The sequence below is a fragment of the Schistocerca piceifrons genome, chromosome 8, assembly GCF_021461385.2.
Source record: "Schistocerca piceifrons isolate TAMUIC-IGC-003096 chromosome 8, iqSchPice1.1, whole genome shotgun sequence".
NCBI lineage: Eukaryota > Metazoa > Arthropoda > Insecta > Orthoptera > Acrididae > Schistocerca > Schistocerca piceifrons.
Window position 1 is genome coordinate 333,859,303 of NC_060145.1, and position 18,028 is coordinate 333,877,330.

At 40.0% G+C, this 18,028-nt stretch overlaps 1 protein-coding gene across 1 annotated transcript in view; it reads left to right on the forward strand.

Annotated features, from left to right (window-relative positions):
- The window catches only part of LOC124711718 (E3 ubiquitin-protein ligase MARCHF8), a 100,740-nt gene that overhangs the window by 22,292 nt on the left and 60,420 nt on the right, over positions 1 to 18,028 (forward strand). The gene's annotated exons all lie outside the window — the stretch shown is intronic.

Genomic DNA, 18,028 nt, shown 5'->3' on the forward strand with positions numbered 1-18,028 from the left:
GGTCTAGCAGCAACTGTAGGTCCGTCCGTCTCACCTTCTCTGTATGCAGACGACTCTTGCATTTCGTACTGCTTCATCAGTACTGGTGTTGCTGAGCGGCACCTACAGGGAGCCATCCACAAGGTGCAGTCATGGGCTCCAGCCCAAAGTTTCCAGTTTTTGGCTGCAAAGTTGTGTGTTGTGCACTTCTGTCGGTGCCGTACCATTCATTCTGAAATAGAACTTTACCTTAATGACAGTCTACTCACTGTAGTGGAGACTTATCAATTCTTAGGACTGGTTTTAAACACCCGATTGACTTGGCTACCTCACCTTCGTCAGCTTAAGCAGAAGTGCTGGCAGCATCTCAATTGCCCTCTGCTGCTTGAGCAACACCAACTGCGGTGCAGATCGCTTTACTCTGCTGCAGCTCTACAAAGCCCTTGTTCAATCCCGCCTTGACTGTGGCAAGCGTGTATAGGACCCGGGAGATCCGGGAAAAACCCGGGAATTTTTTCGTCCGGGAGAAAACCGGGAAAAACCCGGGAATTTTTTAGAATTCCGGGAATTTTTCATTGTTTTACTTACCAGTTAAATTGTTGTGATTTTGACTGGTAAGAAGCAATACTCTAACGAAGGATATTACTGTATCCCGCTTCTGCAGAATAATACTGCAGCAACAAAACATGAACGAGAGAAAAAAAACGAAAATAAAACTTAAGTCGCAAAGGAAATGCGCCATATACAACAACAAAACACAGTGCTCATACAAGTGTCTGCCAACCAAATTGTGTCAAAGGCTTTAGGAAGAATATGCAGTGCTTCCTAACAACAAATTGCCTCTGATGAGCGTGACGTGACAGCTGTTTACATTAGATTCATCTCTTGCGCATGCGCAGTTGAGTCGCGTATGAGTAGTACCTTCTCCCGCTTCTGGTTACAGATGTGTGGCTGGGCGCCACTATCTAAATTGCTCCGGTTCGGAAATATCGTAGATCAGGACCTGATGCACAGAGCAGTCTGAGTTGTAGTGGGGAGGTGGGTAGTCTCCAGTGATTTTACTGTTTCGTCTTCATTTATTGCTCTCACATTAAATGAAAACAAAACGGATTTCTGTGGCCGGGAGCTGCCAAATGAATTAAAATACGTTCGTATATCTGCGGAAGGCTAAAATATGTTGTTAGTTTCAGGTTTTTTCCCACCTTTCTGACAGTCAAGCATTAATCGCCTTACAGAACAATGAAGTTATTTTTGACGGTTTGCTAAAGAGATTTGGCTTTTATTAATCTTTTGCGCCGAGGCAGTCAATTTATTTGAAACGAAGTGTTTAATTTCACAGTGTTGGCTGCACACTGTTCGCTGCATTTCAAGTGCACGTTTTCCATCTTCTAGTTCGTATGGCATTATGCCATAATAAAGAACCAAACATGAAATACAGTACTGGTACTCAAGAAAATTTACATCCGAATCTGGACACAGGATTGTGCACTTTAAGCCGAATTATGCATTTTAGTATGGTTCACGAAATTCCGATGCTCTTGAAGTGTCCTTTGATGTCTTGTTGCTTTTATGACATAATACAAGATCTTTTTATGTTTTACACGTACGAACAAGCGGGCTTCCTGCGTCATCGTAGCTGCGCAGGCGCAGTGACGCCTGTTATCTGGCGCTCTCTGGCAACTGCTGAAACGAACCAATTTCTAACAGGTCACGGGAAAATATTGTGAATGGTGGTTTGAAAAGTGTTACTTTCAAAGTAAATTTCCTTTTACGCAAGATGAACTACCATATGTGCGAGAATGCACGATGAATTTCTTAAATCACAGAGCGTTTGACTCTAATTTAAAAATCAACTCTTTGAGGGCGACCATCTAGAAGATCAGACATTTACGTCGTTTGTGTGATGTATCTTAAAGTGTAACACGCGCAAAAAGATCAACATTATACGTGAAAGCTTAGCTTCTCTTGCAGCTTATTAATCTTCGAGACCAATATTATTTGTGAAAGCTTTGTCTTTCTTGTAGCAACACTATGTATATTAATTTAAACCATTATCTTTTCTTTTTTGTGCGTTCGCGCTACTTACGAGTAATGTTGCTATTGGTTGACTACATCACCTGTCCTATGTTGTCATCAGCTGGCGAGATCACGTGACATGAGCTATGACTATTTAGCTTACAAAAGCGCGTCGCGATCTCGATTTCATTGCTTCGGAAAGTAACATGCAGTGTTTGGTGGAAATCGAATTTGTACCTCAGTAACACGAAAAAATGCAGCGTACATGTTGCTGCACATCAAAGATCTTTCCAAAACGTGTCCCCCCCCCCCCCCCCCCCCCTGGATTTCGTTTCCTAAAGTGCCGGCAAATTCTACGTCTGTGTAGAAAACCATAAACATTCTAAGGATTGATAAATTTTACAGCGCCGAGGAAAAGTATATTGTCACTTAAGACGGAAAAAGTGTATTTTCGCCCGGGAGAAAGTGTATTTTCAACCGGGAAATCCGGGAAAAATCCAGGAATTTTTTTTCTTTGCCCATGTATACATCCTGTGTGGGAGTCTGGTTTATGGTTTGGCGGTGCCCTCAGCATTGCGTATACTTGACGCAGTGTACCGCTGTGGCATTTGCCTAGCAACGGGAGCTTTCAGAATGAATCTAGTGACCAGTGTCTTGGTGGATGCCGGAGTCCATCCACTGCAGATCCGACGTGCACAACTGCTCGCCAGTTATATTACACACATTCATAGTTCTCCTGAGCATCCGAATTACCGTCTCCTTTTCTCCCCTGCTGCAGTTCATCTCCCTCATTGGCAGCCCAGGTCAGGGCTAACGATTGCAGTTCGCATGTGATCCCTTCTGTCTGAACTCGAGACCTTCCCTTTACCACCTCCCATCCAGGTCTGTCCACATACACCTCCGTGGTGTACAACTAGGCGGCAGATTCGTATGGATCTTTCTCATGACCCTAAGGACTCTGTCACTCCTGCCACTCTCCACAGTCACTTCTTCTCAATTCTTGACATGTTCCGGAACTCTGAAGTGGTTTACAATGATGGTTCGATGGCTAATGGTCACGTAGGCTTTGCGTATGTTCATGGAGGACATATCGAACAGCACTCCTTGCCAGATGGCTACAGTGTTTTCACTGCAGAGTTAGGGGCCATATCTCGTGTTCTTGAGCACATCCGCTCATGCCCTTGCAAGTCATTTCTCCTGTGTACTGACTCCTTGAGTAGCCTACAAGCTATCGACCAGTGCTACCCTTGCCATCATTTCGTAGCATCCATCCAGGAGTCCATCTTTGCCCTAGACCAGTCCCGTCGTTCAGTGGTGTTTGTGTTGACCCCAGGACATGTTGGCATCCCAGGCAACAAACTTGCAGACAGGCTGGCCAAACAGGATATGCGGAAACCGCTTCTGGAGATGGACATCTCTGAACCTGACCTGCCATAGGGTTTTTCGGCTTTGGGAGACGGAAGGCATAACAGTACGCACAACAAACTGCGTGTCATTAAAGAGACTACGAATTTGTGGAAGACTTCCATGCAGGTCCCTCACAGGGAACCAGTTGTCCTTTGCTGGCTCCACATTGGCCACATTTGGGCGACCCATGGTTACCTCCTGTGCTGTGAAGACCCACCTGAGTGTCGGTGCGGCACCCAGTTCACAGTGGCCCATATTCTGGTGCACTGTCCCACATTGACTGCCCAGCGACAAAATCTTGTGTTACCGGACTCGTTGCCACTAATTTTATCTGACAATGCCTCATAGGCTGATTTAGTTTTAAGTTTTATTTCTGAGGGTGGCTTTTATCATTTGATCTAAGTTTTAGCGCATGTCGTTTGTCCCTCTGTGTCCTCCACCCTAGTGCTTCTAGGTGTGCAGAGTGGCTGGCTTCTTTTTTATGGTAATCAGCTTTGTTGTTTTAATCTCTTCATCCTGTTTCTTGCATTTCTGTGGTTTTCTTGCCCCATTTTGTCCATTCGCATGTTTGTTGCCCTTCATCGTTCTTCTGATTTTTTCCTTTTATTCTGTTTTGAGTTGTCAGTCTCGTTTGTTTTATTCTCACACCTGTGCCATTGTTTTATTTGGAACTAGGGACTGATGACCTCATAGTTTGGTCCCTGCCCTCCTCTTTTAATCCAACCAACAAATCTATGCCCTGGAATGGTCCAGTCATTAAGTGTTGTTTGTCTAGACCCCAGATCATGTTGGAATCCCAGGCAACAAACTTGCCGACACGCTGGCCAAACAGGCTGTGTGGATTGGCTTCTCTGCAACTGACCTGCTTTCAGTACTGCACCTCAAGGTTTTGCGGCTTTGCGAGGTGAAATGGCATAACCTCAGCAAGCACAACAAACTGTGTGCCATTAAGGAGATTATGAATGTGTGACAGTCATCCATGCAGGCCTTTCGCAGGGACTCTGTGGTTCTCTGCCGGCTCCGCATTGGCCATGCTTGGGTGACAGACTTCTACCTCCTGCACCGTGATGATCCACCTCAGTGTCGGTGTGGCACCCGGCTGACAGTGGCCCATATGTTGGTGAGCTGTCCTCCTTTAGCTGCACTGCGATGGACTCTTCAGTTACTGGACTCGTTAACCATTAATTTCACCTGACAGTTCCTCATCGGCTAATTTAGTTTTACGTTTTATACATGACGGTGGGTTTTATCAATCTATATAAGTTTTTGCACATGTCCTTTGTCTCTTTCTGTTCTCCAATCTAATGCTTTTACGGTGGATGTTTTAATGTGTCACAGAGTGGCTGGCTTTTAGTTTTTATTCTCGTGGTCGGCCAGCCACAGTCATCTGCTCTCTTGCTTTTACCCGTTCTACTTTTCTGTTCCTGTTTTGCCCATAGTAGAGTTGGTTGTCCTGTTTTTCTTCTGGTTCTTGCTTTCTTCTGTTATTGTGTTGTATGTCTCCTTTCTTTTCTTCTTTCGTTTGTGTAATTATTTTATGAGGAACAAGGGACTGATGGCCTCGCAGCTTGGACCCCATCCCCCCCCCCCCCCCCCCCCAATTGGCACAGTCTCAATCATTAAATATCTGTTGGTAACATTGCAAAGTGATATGAAATGGTATGAGCGTGTACAGATTGTGGAAGGGAAGGAGAACTGGTTTACTGGGATAATTTTAGGAAAGCGTAGCTCATGTATGAAGGAGGCCACTTACAGAACACTAGTGCTGACCATTCATGAGAACTGCTTTAGTGTTTGGAATCCTCAGCAGGTCAGATTAAAGGAAGACATCAAAGCAATTTAGAGGTGATCTGCTAGATTTCTTACTGGTAGGTTTGATCAACACATGTTTATTAAGGAGATGCTTCATGATTTCAAATGGGAATCCTGGAGGGAAGGCAGCATTCTTTTCGCAAAACACTTTTGAGAAAATTTAGAGAACTGTCATGTGAAGCTGACTGCAGAACAGTTTTATTGCCACAAACATATATTTCACACAAGGACCACAAGATAAGGTAAGAGAATTTGGGCTTTGATTTAGCCATATAGTTTTTCCCTTGCTCTGTTTGCAAGTGGAATAGGAAAGGAAATGACTAGTAGTGGGACCAGGTACCATCTATTGTCATAGAATCGCTTTTGGATTATGTATGTGGATATAGATTACCTCTTAACTTCATGAGAAGAACTAACTCATGTCATCAGATACTTGAAACTGTCAATTACTTGTTTCTTCAAATGAGCTTCTAAAGCCTGCTGGTATGATACTACTGAGCCCAGAGGTTTTAGGATATTGTCTAGACAGCTAGCTGCTCTGTGTAGGTCAATTTGATAGTTCACTGTCACTAGGGGCCACTATCTTTCTATGTTATTTGAAATTGTGGTGATATAAAAAAGGTTTGTCATGAGTATTTAGATTGAAAGTAAGAGGAGAGGTGATGCCGTGAAGTACCCGATCACAACACTTTGCTCCAGTGTCCTTGATTAAATTCTGAAGTTCAGTGTCTCACTTAGTGAAGACAACCAACATCTGTTGGTTAGGAACATTAAGTTTGGCAGCTCCATTAATGCTGTTCAAGAAACATAGGCTTTGTTCCATCACTATTTTTACCCCCACCTTCCTTAGTTCTTAGCAACAAGACAAATGCAGATAAAGCCCATATCTAATTATTACAGTCACTTACACTTGAAATCTACATCTATACTCTGCAAACCACTATGAAATGCATGGCAAAGGGTGCATCCCATTGTATCATGTATTAGGGTTTCTTCCCTTACATTCATGCATGGAGTGCTGGTGGAATGATTGTTTAAATGTCTGCATCCGTGCTGTAATTAATCTAGTCTTGTCCTCACACTCCTTACAGAAGCCATATATAGGGAGTTGCAGTACATTCCTTGTCATCATTTTAGTCTCTTAAAACATTTGTTAGTAGGCTTTCTCAGGGTAGTTCACATCTATCTTCAAGAGCCTGCCAGTTCAGTTTCTGTAGCATACAGCAATATAAAATGGTATGACTACCAATCAGCTGTCCAGAATGAACAGCCACCACCAAACTGTGGCCGAACATGCAGCTGAACACAAAACACTTGATTTCAAGGTCTGTTTCAGCACTCGATCCATCTGGATCCTTCCCTCCACCACTGGCTTCTCTGAACTGCACAGATGGGTATCATCATTACAACACATTTTCTGCTCCACTCTCGTAATTATCCTGGCCTCAACCTACATTAACATACTGTCCCCCACCTGCCACCCAACAGTTTCTACCCCCTCCGTCCCCATTCTGATCTCCCACCCTCTTTATTTGTAGTCCTATGCCAATGCATTGGCCTGTCTTTCCCTGCACCTCTCCTTTTTGGCTCATTTTTTTCCCCATCTCCCTGCCCCACAACCTCCTGATGCTGCACTATTTGACATTCTAGTCCCTGCACACTCCACCAGGTAGCATTCGTCTCTCTCCCTACCTGTACACCATCCCTTCCCCTTCTCTGCCCCCTTTTTGCATTCAATGTGACACTGCATTCTGGCCCAAGATGGGCGTGAGATGTGCTTGCTTCTCTGTGACCGAAGACTATATGTAAGTGTCTTTTAATTGTGCCTGTCTGCAATTTGCCATGTCTTGCTGGTGCTACATTTTCTCATTTTGTGAGGTGCACAGTTTTACATTTTTGAACATTTAAAGTAAGTTGCCAGTCTTTGCACCATTTTGAAATCTTCTCTTGATCTGACTGAATATTTACACGGCTTTCTTCAGACATTAGTTCATTATAGATAAGTGCTTCATCTGCAAAAAATCTGAGGATACTACTAATATTGTCTGCAAAATCATGAACAGCAAGAGTACCAACACACTTCCCTGGGGCACATCCAAAGTTATTTCGACACCTGATGATGACTCGCTATCCAAGATAACATGCTGTAGCTTCCCAACCAAAAAAATCCTTAATCCCGTCACAATTTTCGCATGTTACTCCATATAGTCGTACTTTTGACATGGTACTGTGTGAAATCAATCATTTTTGGAAATCAAGAATGCTGTACTGCATCTATCTTAACTGCTTTGATTCCAAGATTTCAATATTTCATGAGAAAAATTGTGTTCGGTTTCGCATGATCAATTTTTATGGAATCCATGCTGGTTGGAATGGAGGAGGTCATTATATTTGAGATAGCTCATTATGTTTGAGGTCAGAATACATTCAAAAATTCTACAACAAGTTGATGACAACGATATTGGATGGTAGTTTTGTGGATCACTTCTACTACCCTTCTTGTAAGCAGGTATGACCTGTTCTTTCTTCCAACTAGTCGGCATGGTTTTTGTTAGAGGATCTTACGGTAGATTATAGTTAGAAGAGGGGGTTAACTCAGCCTATGCTTTGTTCTGCACCTATCAATATAATTAACATGCAACCCCTAAAACGTCAGCTATAAAGTATTACACACTGATGTTAGCTATATGAATTACAAAATTTAAATAACTACTCAAAGTAACAAGAAGTTACAGAAATTAATGGATTGAATTTAACTTTATTTGACTAGTAAAATGCAGAAAATGGGCGAGTCCATAGTGCCATAGCTTTGATCATTTTTCACCATAATATGCTCAGCTACCCTGGCTGCATGCAGGCTTCTCTACTGTCTTATCAACGAACACTGTCTCTCACATCTCTTCTCGACCTCAATGCTTTTATCTAGATGATATGGCAGAAACACTTGTTCCAGTCAAAGCAAAATCCTTTCTGTCCCACTTTATCATTCAGCCACTTTCTCGATGTCCTTGTCAGTAGCAGGAACCGGACTCTGGAATAACCTCTCACATTACATTAGAGAACTGAATAAAATCTCCAGCTTTAGAAGACTGTTGATGACATATCTACTAAAGCAACAATAAGAGTTATCAGTGTCCCTGTAAGCACTCGTTACCCTTGTACATCTTTCTTTCCAACCACATCTTCCTCTTTTCCCACTATTGTTATCCATTTGCAGTCTCCTTAAGTTACCTTTCCCCCGGAACTTGCTATATCAGAAAACATTTGCCTTGTACACCTATAAATTCTTTTTATATCTGCCATTGGCATTATTGTTGTTAGTATTACATTATTATTATTATTATTATTATTATTATTTTTATAACTATTACTATTACTTGTATTGCTATTGCTATTATCAGTATCTGTGGTGGCAGCAGCAGCAGCAGTGTAATAAGTACTGCCAGTATTAACTTTATTACTTCATAGTCAGCATTATTTACTCACTTTGCCTCTTCAGATGCTCAGGTTATTTTAATTGTATTTGTCATATTAAAATTGTGACTTTGTAACTAAAGTGTAATCTGAGAAAGGTACTGTATGTGTGAAACCCCAAAAACATAGCCAGTTGTGAGTCTGAAGCATTTCAGTGTAGAAGTTGGGCAATTTCCTGGTAAAAAAGTGCATTGAAGGATAAACATTATAGCAAAAGCAAAATGGCCATCTTTGTTGTAACTGTTCCAAGATTATGATTGTGGATTATCAATGTAACTTCTCTTTGAGTATGTACTTTGCAAACTTTCTTATTAAACAGTATTATGAAAAGAATAGATTGCTATTCACCATAAAGATGATGCATTGATTTGCAGACAGGCACAATGAAAAGAATGTTAACATATAAACTGACAGAGAAAGTGGCAGCACCAAGGAGGAGTTATGTGGAATAAAAGAAAGTTGGTAGGTGTGTTTCTTCATCTGAAAGATGACATCTCTTCAAATTTCTCACCAGTCGCATAAGAGTGGTGCCACGATGAGGATGCAAAATAGTTTTACTTTAAATACACACTGCAACAGTCATGAACAGTAGTGACCTCTGAAATTGGATGTGGTGAGCTGAAGAATGCCTCTATGGTGACAAGGGCACCTTTAATTAGCACCTCACTGATTGAAATGAGGTTGTGTAATAGGGCTACGAGTAGCTGTTTGTTCCTTCTGTGATATTGCAGAAAGACTTTGCAGGAATGTAGCTGTTGTACATGAGTGCTGGCAGCTGTGCTCACGGGAATTTACGGTCACGAGAAGATCAGGCTCTAGATGGCCACGTGGCACTATTGAGAGGAAAGACTATTGTGTTCAACAGATGCCTCTGGCATGTCATAATGCATCTGCACTAGCAACTTCGGCAGCAGTTGACACCACAGTGACACAATGAACTGTCACAAATCAATTATTTTAAGCACAGCGCTGGCCACATGCCCTGTAGTGTGCATTCCACAGGCTCCAGATCACCACCATTTGTGACCCCAGTGGTGTCAAACGAGAGCTCATAGGAGGGCAGCATGAAGGTCTGTTGTGTTTACTGATGAAAGCTGGTTCTGCCTCAATTCCAGTGATTGCCATGTGTTATTTAGGAGGAGGCCAGTTGAGGGCCTGCAACCAATCTATTTGCATTCTAAACACACCGAACCTATAGCTGGAGTTATGGTCTGGGGTGTGATTTTGTATGACAGCTAGAGAACTCTCGTGGTTATTTCATACACCCTGACTGCAAATTTGTATGTCAGGTTGTGATTCAATCTTTTGTGTTGCCATTTATGAACAACGTTCCAGGCAATGTTTTCCAACATGATAATGTTCACCCACATAATGCTGTTGTGACCCAGTGTTCTCTACAGTGTGTCGACATGTTCCTTAACCAGCTTCATCACCAGATCTGTTTCCAATCGAGCACATAAGGGACGTCATCAGATGACCCCTCTAGCATCTTCCTTAACAGCATTGATGTGTCTGTATTGACGAACCAAGTGCAACAGGTGTGGAACTCCATCTCACAAACTGATATCTGGCACCGGTGCAAGACAATGCTTGCATGTTTGCATGCATGCGTTCAACATTCTGACAGTTACACCTGTTATTAATGTACTAACATTTCACATTTGCAATGGCTTATCTCGAGTTACATTAACACGTGATCTTAGCAATGTGAATCACTTAAATATGTTGTAAAAACAAATATATTCCCAAAATTCTGTTACTCTACATTAATTATTTTTTGGTGTTGCGATTTTTTTTTCTGTTGGTGTAGATGTGGTTGCAGATAGCATCGTGTGTGTGGAGGTGTGCTTGCTTGTATGAATATGTGAGTGTTTTTCTTTTCTGAAGAGAGCTGTGGCCAAAGCATAACAGTTTTTCATTGTGCCTGTCTATAACTCAACATGTCATATTTACGATGAGTAGCAGTCTGTCTCTTTCATAATATTGTTGATATTCCAATCTGGGAATCTCCGTTCCTTATTTATATAAAGGATATGCCCTTTAGTGTTACAGGTAAGTAAAGGATGTTGTGCACATCTTTGGCTTGGTTTCAGATAGTGCAGTTCAAGACCTAAGTTCATGGTTTGTAGAAAATCAACTAACGCTAAATCACAGTAAGACTCAGTTTTTACATTTTTTAACAGACAATTCAACAAAACCTGATGTTTTAATTTCACAGAATGGGCATATGATTAGAGAATCTGAGCAGTTCAAATTTCTAAGTGTTCAGATGGATAGTAAATTGTCGTGGAAAGCCCACATTCAAAGACTAAATACTGCCATTTTTAGTATTCGAACAGTGTTTGAAGTAAGTGGTCGTTCGACACGAAAATTAGTCTACTTTGCTTATTTTCATTTGCTTATGTCGTATAGTATTATATTTTGGGGTAACTCTTCCCATTCTCAAAGGATATTTTTGGCTCAGAAACGGGCAGTTCGCGAACCTCTTGTCGACCCCTGTTCACTTGTCTCGGTACTTTGTCTTTGGCCTCTCAATATTTATACTCTTTACCATCGTTTCTTGTTAACAATATCAGCTTATTCCCAAGAATTAGCAGCTTTTACTCAGTTAATACTAGGCAGTGATCCTTTGCATTTGAATCGCACTTCTTTGACGCTTGTGCAGAAACATGTGCAGTATACTGCTGCATCCATTTTTGATAAACTTCCACAAGATTTCAAAAATCGTAGCAGTAATCCACGTGCTTTCAATTCGAAACTGAAGAGATTCCTCATGGGTCACTCCTCCTATTCTGTTGAGGAGTTCCTTGAAAAATTCAGCTGATTCCTATGTTATACTGTTAATTTTGTTTACTTAAACTTATGGCTCTTTTTTTTTGTTGTTGTCCATAAGCATTTTATTTTATCTGTTATCTTTGTTACTCTTTAGCTTTGAACTTTTGCCGTGCGCCTCCACTGTCCCATTACACCTTGCCCCCTCTCCTTCTATTCACAGGAGGAGTGGCATTCAAATTGTTGTATGTCCATCCAAATTATTTTTTCTGTGGTTCGCCTAAATCACTTTAGGAAAGTGATGGAATCATTCAATTTAACAAGATTGAAGCCAATTTCTCTCCCCAACCTTCTTAAAACCCAGCATATGTTTCAGATCCATTTACTTTGATATGACAGGCTGTCAGCCACAAACTACCGATTTGTGGCTTTGGGGACAAGTAGTGGAAACTTTGTGTCAATGGAAGGGAAAGGACATCCAGGGTGATTTTGCTAAATGGAGACAAACTGCATGACACAGTCCCTGAGGCAATAAGAAGCCATGTGTTGTGCCTATGCTACAGGGTCTCCATGCAGTCAGATCCATAGGTGATAATGTCTGCATGCATTGCATGTGATATGGATAGTGGCAGTTGTGTGGACAACATTATTGTCCTCTTGAGTATGGAGCTAAAACACTAGTACACCCACAATATTGCCACTTACCCGTTGTGTTTTCATGTGTGCTTTCATTCATTGTAACATACACACTGCCAAAGATCTTTCATCTCCACCTCCAAGTGGGTGTATCTGTCTTTGCATGCATTTCTGGCCATGTGTCCATATGACCTTTTTTTGTTTCTTATCCACTGAGAGATTGTTTCTTGCTGTGTGTCCCCATTTAGGAAAATCAATCTGTATATAGCCAGAATGATATTTTCACTCTGCAGTGGAGTGTGCACTGATATGTAACTTCCTGGCAGATTAAAACTGTGTGCCGGACCAAGACTCGAACTCGGGACCTTTACCTTTCGCAGACAAGTGCTCTACAAACTGAGCTACCCAAGCTCGACTTATGCCCCGTCCTCACAGTAGAGCACTTGCCCGCGAAAGGCAAAGGTCCCGAGTTTGAGTCTCGGTCCGGCAGACAGTTTTAATCTGCCAGGAAGTTTCAATCTGTATATATATATTGTATTTAAAATATTCCCAGAAACCTCTATTCTGTATTCAATGATTTTATTTTTGTATTGTGTCCAACATTTTATTCTGACCCTACTTTGTTTCCACATTTGAAGGAAGTTAAAACTGTGTGTAACACTTAAAGATCCATTAATCAAGGATGTGGAGATCAAATTGTGCTGTTTGGTTCGTACAGAGCTTTTATTTTATTCCATAGAATTTAACTTATGCTGTACAGCCAGCTTCTTTTATAGGTAATGTACAAATTGATTAATTTTTCCAGATAATTCTTGTCAGTGCATATTTTCCGCACTCAAGTTATATATTATCCCTGTTTGTAGATGCATAGACTGTGAAGCTATGAAATCATATTTTTAATGTATTAGATCAAGTCAGTTGCGAAGAGATTAGGCTGGCGACAGGTCTGTTTAGGACCGCTCAACGTCTCCTAGTACCTGTACCCCCCATGGTGTGGCAGATTGATGAAATAAATTATCACAGAAATCTGCATGCAGTGCAACTGCATTCCCAATTCCATAATAATTTGAACAAGTATTTCTAGGCAATAACATATTCGGGATTTGTTAATGATATTTCCTTGTAGCAATAGATGTGGAAATATTAGTACTCAACATCAGTTTCATATAAATTACCGTTTTTGTTATTTTTTTGTTATTTTTTTCCCGTTAGCAAGCAGAGTTCTGAATCTTTTTAAAAGAAAAAAGCTATGTACGCCAAACATAATAATGTGGTCCACATTTTGGGCAGGCAAACACACTCTATTATTACATACACTCTTTAAGTGAAGTAAGGCCCTCGCATCATTATTCAGTCTTTTTACCCACTTTCACCTGTAAGAGTGAGTAGTCTTGTGTGTGAGTTTAAATTGCTTATGTAGAAACACGAGAAGTGCTAAAGGGAAAAATTGTCTCACTTGTTAACTGCCTCACTATCCAGAATGCAGTAAAGAGGAAATGGTCTGAAGTATCAAGGATCGCCTTCTGAAGCAGAGTATAACATCCTCAGTTGGGGGAAGTAAGTGAGGTAATGTGGCTTTAAGGGAGCTCACTATGGCACAAGCTTTCTCTGTATGTCATCAGCCAATAAAAGGGATTGGCTCTAATAAGGAGCCAATAAGCTCTGTTTGATGAAAACAGAAGTGTAGCTTGTCACATTTCCTTCTGGACACAGGTGTAAGGTTGTGGACCCCATCAAATGGCCTTAACCTACTTCTGGTAGTACGTTGTGAGGACATTTCCAAATTTACACAAGGACCTATCATCACAACAACAGTGGAAATCCCTGAATGGAATAATACATAAAGTAAAGGAAAGGTCATCACTCACCTATATACAGTAGTTCTACCTCTTTCTCTAGCGTTAGTGCGCGTGTGCACGCCCCCCCCCCCCCCCCCACACACACACAAACAAACCAAATGCACACTCATCTCTCACTGTGGCTGCCTGTGTGTGTTTGTCTCTCTTTGTGTGTGTGTGTGTGTGTGTGTGTGTGTGTGTGTGTGTGTTTTGGGTGTGTGTGTGGGTGTACTTCTACTAGAGAAAGAGCAAAAACACAAAAGTTAGTATAAATACAGTTTCATTTTATGAATCTGTCTATCATCTGTTGTAGCCAGTGAGAGAACAAGTGCCATACATATATAGTTTCAAAATATTGCGTGCTGCTTCAACTTCTCATTAAGCTTTTAGGTCAGCAGCTATATCCTACATTTTTACAGTGTCCACCGGTAGCATTTTAGCTGGTATTCTTCAGCCAACACCATTTTGGGGCATATTTTTAAACATTTTAGTCCACTTAACTTCATTCATATTTTTAAATATCTTGGAAATTAGGCACTTTAAAACTTTTTGTCGTTATTATTGAAATCACACTAAGAGAATAGAGGCAAAAATCAAGAAGTTTGTACATCAGTAGGATAAGCATAACACTAGATTTACTGCAACATCCTAAGCCTGTTCATAACAGTTGATTTGCAAATAAACATCCACATTCTTGAAAAGCATATAAAATTAAATAATTTCAATAGATTGAAGTGAAAGTGTTTAAAATTAACAAAGGGCTACATTCTACATTGGTGTCTTTTCAAATATAGCTTTTTTCATAGCTTCCATTTTTTAAAAAGAGGTTTTTTATTGGTAACATTATTGATATGTGTTCTGATTATGTTTAGTGTAATGAAATCATTTCAAGAAAAGAAATGAACTAATACATTTTATTCAGAGGTTTCATAGTTCTCTGCTGCATTGTAATTATAGTCTTTATGAAAAGCTCACATTTTATGTGCAGTTAGTGAGAAATTTGCACATCATTTTGGGCCTGCTCATTTTGTGCACAGCTCTATTTTATATACAACTGGACTCATATAGCAATCTGCCTGTAGATATGCCACCTGCCCATTTTCTTTGAACTTCACGAGTATCTTCTGGATGTATTTGGTGTAACAGGATATTTAATCCTAGATCACAAAGCCTATTCCTATAATACATAAATATAAATCTTCGCAGATTTTACTACTTTTTATTATATTCATTAAAACACACTACAGTAAATTGAAGATACAATAAAAATTGTATAACTGAAAACAAAAACTGCTTATTAGGTATTTTATTGCACTATTACAGTTCTTTTGCCTTATTTATGGCAGTTTGTGCACAGATTTTCTCTATATTCTTTGAGCTGTGCTTGACAATATTCTTGGCAATGTGTAACTGTCATTCTTCTCTTTTTAGAATGGCAGGCGTGATAAAAAGTTCTCTTGCCAGTTGCAGATTGTTCTTGACAGTATAATAGTGATTCTCTGGTTAGGACACGTTGTATGGTTACTTGAAGGATTGGGAGTTTCTAGCCTCTTTGTCATCCAAGATTTGGCAAGTTCTTCTCCAAGGCGTAGAGGAATGTCTTTTCCTGGCAATATGTTGGCTGCCTACTATTGATTATTGTGGGTATGGATAAACTGAGTATTCACAAATCCAATATTTACCATGCCATAAGATAGACAAAGTGGCCATTTTCTGGTTTTCTGGCTACATGGATAGGTGCTGCACATCTGGTCCAGCACTTCTACCCCATATATGGCAGTATTGTAATCCTCTGTTGTGTGTGGCTTCTTACTAATGATAGTGGGCTGGTCATGAGCAGTTAACAACAGAACAACCATTATATTTGGTTTTGCTTTATATATAATCAGGGTTTTATCTTTATCAAAGCAAAACATAGATGTACCTACTCTACATTTCTGTTTCATGGACAGTAGTTCAGGGGCTGTTACAGGATTATTGTAGTGAATAGTGCCAACCACTGTGAGTTTACCCTTCAGAGTTTCACTGAGGTAAACCAGTTTTCTATTGTGAAGTTTCTGTTGGACCCTAAAAGAGTCTTGGTCATTTCATTTACATAAAATTCCCCAAGAGGCATTACATGTTTCTCAATGCATTTTTATAAGTAGGGGATGTATCAACTATGTACTTTGTTTTTGTGTCCCAGGCCATTATTTTAATCTCATATTTATTTGGAATTTATGTGGGAAAGGACATCGTCCACGAAAACCCAACAGTTGCTCATTTATGGTAAAATATTAGCCTGGTTTATAACAGTTACTGCAGTTATGAACAAACTGTTCCCAAATTGTGTGCATTGGTGTGAAACAATCATTCTGTCTTCTAGCTTGACAAGTTTCTTTCTTATCAAATCTCAAGTACAAGACTAAGAATTTGAGCCTTTCAGAACTCTTTGTGGCTTTGTATAGAGAACCACATAAATGTGTATAGAACATTTCTTTTACAGATAGATGGATTTTTTTTTTTTAATTTTATCTTTTCCAAAGCTTCTGGCATTTCAAAGGTTCTGAGAAGGGCTTCTGGTGTGTGCTGTGCATGTTTGGTTTTGTATGTCTGTTGTTATGTATCTTGAACTCCTGTCTATTTTTTTCATTGGTATGTGCCACTACAGCATTTATCAGTTCATTTGTGCAAAATAAAGGAAATGACTGCTGAGGAGTCTTCGCTGCCCTAGTCTCTCCAATGGGCGCCTGAGTGAAGTGGATAATGTTTCTGCTTGGCATGCGATAACTTGAATTACTGCAAGATATTGCGGACCGATGGTAATTACTGTTCTCACCTTTTAGAAACTTTCTTGGTGACAACACAATATTGTGTATCTTGATGATGATGAATTTCTGCCATCTTCTTCACTTTCAGATGTTGATTTGTTAAAATTGTCTGATTCAGATAGCATTTGTTTCCATCCATATTGCCCAAGGCTAAGAGTGTCTTCTGGACTGCCCTACAATATCTTCTCGATCTGAATCAGTCATTACTATATCATCAATGTCAACATTATGATTTCTTCATTTGAATTAGAATTGCTGTGAAATTTTTTTTCATCTACTTCTTCTTCAAGTATTTTCATAAGCTTTTCTTTGAAATTTGTGCCTTCTCCATGCAGAGTACTCATCGAAAATAACATAAAATAAATATTCAGATACTTGCTCTCACATATTATGCACAATATACTAGCGCATTGCTTCCATATTATTTCTTGAAATAGTTCCATTGTTGCACTTAACCTCATGTAATTCTGGACACGTAGACACAAACCCTTGCACACAATATTACTAAAGTAAACCAACGAATTTTACATTGCATACTTACCAATTGACCACTTTGAAAGCTAGGAAGCTACAATGAATCATAGCCATGTCGTGCAAAAAACGCAACAGATACAGCAATGTAACCAATCGTGTTTCATGAGAATGATCTAGGGTTAAGATATTGCATGTGAGAAGGGAGGATAACTGTGTCTCTGACTGCAGACTGTTGTGGAAACAATATATATTAATAGCACTAAATGTGTGTGTTATCTCAGTCGGCAAATTTTTAAAATATGGAAACTATATCCAAGTGAAAGTGTTGCATTTTTTGTTCTTTACTATATTGTTTCATTGTTTACTGGTCTATACTCTCTATTGTACAGATTTCCTGCCTTTTAAAATCTTACAAGGGGAGGCCGCCAATTGCGAAATTCAGATTCGATTCATACTGCGCATAATAAAAGCTCATGGCCAGAGGTGTAATGTGGCAAAGCACCAAGATGCACTTTTCAGCCGTTGTCGAGAAAATCGACAGTTAAAAGAAACCGTTGCAGTGAAATACTCTCTACGATTAACAATTCCCTACAGCGTTGTGGCGCAGCGGTAAGCGCTCTGCTTCGTAATCCGAAGGTCGCCGGATTGAATCTCGCACTGTGCAACTTTTCTTTTTTTAGTTTTTGTTTTTTATAATTCAAAAAAAAAAAATATATATATATATATATATATATATATATATATATATAAAAATTCCCGGCAATCAGTTGCAACAATTATGCATATAATAAGTTGTTGAAAGTTGTTTGT